A 3,169-nucleotide genomic window follows, 5' to 3' on the forward strand; every position below is an offset into this window, starting at 1 on the left:
GGGCTTATACCTTTCAGGTCAGAGATATTATATCCTAAGGCTGAGGGATATCTTCGTAAAACGTCTAAAAGTTGGTTCGTTTCCTCTTGGCTCAAGGTAGCACTAACTATAACTGGACGGTTCATCTTTTCATCGAGGAACTCATATCTCAGGTTCTTAGGCAGTTCCTTAAGTTCTAAGGTCGGTTTCTTAGGGCATGGCATAGGATCTGGGGTAAGGGATAAACATTCGTAAAGGTTATCATCGATGTAAGGTTCTTTAAAGTCATCATCTTCCTTTATGGGGGTCGATGGTAACTTAATAATTTCTTTTTGTTCTAATTCTCTAATACATTCATCAATGATATCTAAGGCATAACACGAGTCTCCCATCACAGGTGCCATAAGAAATTTCGAAAGTATAAATTCTATTTTCTCGTCACCTACCTCAAATGTCAACTTTCCTTTCTTGACATCTATTATGGCTCCTGCAGTCGATAAGAACGGTCTACCTAGAAGAATTGGTATATCATTGTCTTCTTTGATGTCCATGACGACAAAATCGGTAGGGATAAATAGTTGACCTATCCTAACAGGAACATCTTCTAAAATGCCTATCGGATATTTGACAAATCTATCGGATAACTGAAGTGACATCTCAGTGGGCTGTAGTTCTCCTAAATTTAATCTCTCACAAACTGCTAGAGGCATTAAGCTCACACTAGCTCCTAAGTCTAGAAAAGCTTTTTCGATGACATGATTACCCAAAAGGCAAGGAATGGAGAAATTTCCAGGATCTTTATCTTTCTTTGCTAATTTGTCCTCGGAAATTGCATTACATTCCAAAGACTTCGGATCGTCAAGTCTACGTTTGTTGGTAAGGATGTCTTTCAGAAACTTTGCATAAGAAGGTATTTGGGTGATGGCTTATGTGAAAGGGATTTCTACATGAAGTTTTTCTATAACTTTAATAAATTTTTGATACTGTTTATTAATCTGGGTTTGTTTGAGTCTTTGGGGATATGGTATAGGTGGTTTATATGGCGGGGGCGGTACGTAAATTTTATCTTTAGGTTCTTCTCCTTTATCTCGACCTTCCTGGTTTTCGGATTCCTCTGGTTCCTTTACTTCGTCCGGGGGTTTGGTACATTCCTTAGAAGTTTCGGGTTCACTTAATCTTGGGTTTGGTGGCTCATCATAAGCGTTCCCACTTCTTAGGGTAATGGCATTGGCTTGTCCTCTCGGATTTTGTTGAGGTTGTCCAGGGAATTGTCCTCCAGGTGTAGTCTGAGGGGCTTGGTTTAAAGCTACCTGAGAGATCTGGGTTTCAAGCATCTTAGTATGAGTAACTATTTGGTCAACCTTGGTTCCTAACTGAGTAATCAATTCGTTAACATGAATGTTTTGGTTCATGAACTCCTTGTTTTGTTGGGTTTGAGCGGTGATAAAATTTTCCATAATTTTCTCAAGGCTCGGCTTTGGTGGTACAGGTTGCATAGGTTGATTTGATCTAGGGGCTTGATAACTAGGTCTCGGAGGTGCATTATTTTGAACAGGGTTATTGTTTTTATAGGAGAAGTTAGGGTGATTCCTCCATCCAGGGTTATAGGTATTCGAATATGGGTTCCCTTGGGTGTAGTTCACTTGCTCGGAGTGGGTTTCGTTTAATAGACTGCATTTTGCGGATTGGTGTCCTTGGGTTCCACATATCTCACAATCCGACGAAACTGCGGCTACAGTATTCGGGTTTATGCACATATGCTCGACCTTAAGGGCTAATGCGTCCATTTTAGCCTGCATCATGTCTATAGAGCTTAGTTCATGCACTCCTCCTTGGGCTTCCTTCTTCTCAACTGTCGCTCGTTCGACTCCCCATGATTGATGGTTTTGAGCCATATCTTCGATGAGGGCACTAGCTTCAGGGTAAGGTTTGTTCATCAGAGCACCGCCTGCGGCAGCGTCGATGGTCATCTTTGTAATATAATGAAGTCCATTATAGAAGGTTTGAATGATTAACCAATTTTCTAAACCATGATGTGGGCATGCTCGTAACAACTCTTTATATCTCTCCCAAGCTTCGAACAGCGATTCTCCTTGGTTTTGGGTAAAACTAGTTATATGGTTTCGAAGAACGACGGTCTTACTCGGGGGGAAATATCTAGCAAGAAAAACTCTTCTAAGGTTATCCCAAGTCGTAATGGAATTGGGTGGAAGGGAATCTAACCATGATAGAGCTTTATCTCTGAGGGAAAAAGGAAATAATCTTAAACGTATTGCCTCAGGAGAAGCTCCAATGGTTTTAAAAGTATCTGCTAATTGAAGAAATATTTTTAAATGTTGGTTTGGGTTCTCGATAGCGAGACCCGTGAATTGTCTCTGTTGCACTAGTTGCAACAGGGACGGTTTAAGTTCAAAATTATTGGCTGGTATTATTAGGTTTACTATACTAGAACTAGGTTCTTCGTTAGATGGTTGAGCGAAGTCCTTAAGAGGTCTTTGGTTTTGATCTTCGGCCATAGCTCTCTTAATTCTATGAAAGAATAAACGTGCGCGAGCGTAACGTTCAGGTTCCGCCAGAGGGTTTACTAAACTTAAACTTCCGGTGCTACGAGTTCTTCGCATCGACCGGCGGGAAATAACCTAAGTCTAAACGATATAACAACAGGAAAATGAAATTTGAAGAAATTGGTCCCCGACAACGGCGCCAAAAACTTGATGCGTTGGAAAACTTGGTGTTCGCAACTGTACGAACGCGTCAGAGTAATATAAAAGATTATCGAACCACAGAGACCAAGTGTCAATCTATCGTTATCTGTTGTTATGATGTTTATCAAAGGCAGTCAGAATAGGTGTTTTTGTAGTGTGCAATGAAAAGTAAAGTATTGAAAATAGAATATAATTTATAAAGACAGGGTCAAATGTAATTCACGTACTCAATTGCTAATCCAAGTACTTGCTAGTAGAACTACTTATGGACAATGTTTCCTACTTTGAAAAGAACTAATTTAACAGGAACTGTCGCTTTCGCGTATTCAGAACCGAGTTGTACTCCCTAATCAAACCCTCTTATTGTCACTTATAAAAAGGCGCGCATTGCGTTAGAGTAGTAAACCTATTTTTAAGAAATATAGTATCTTAACTAAGTTGAAAAGTATTATAACCTGGATTTCTTAACCAAAAGAGGTTCTTAC

At 39.9% G+C, this 3,169-nt stretch overlaps 1 non-coding gene across 1 annotated transcript; it reads left to right on the forward strand.

The window, feature by feature from the left end:
• Positions 1-2,004: 2,004 nt before the first annotated feature.
• On the forward strand, positions 2,005-2,111 carry LOC127088420 (small nucleolar RNA R71). The gene has a single exon (XR_007790257.1). It is a non-coding gene; the product is annotated as a small nucleolar RNA R71 (small nucleolar RNA).
• The last annotated feature ends 1,058 nt before the right edge of the window (positions 2,112-3,169 follow it).

The sequence above is a fragment of the Lathyrus oleraceus genome, chromosome 5, assembly GCF_024323335.1.
Source record: "Lathyrus oleraceus cultivar Zhongwan6 chromosome 5, CAAS_Psat_ZW6_1.0, whole genome shotgun sequence".
Taxonomy (NCBI): Eukaryota; Viridiplantae; Streptophyta; class Magnoliopsida; order Fabales; family Fabaceae; genus Lathyrus; species Lathyrus oleraceus.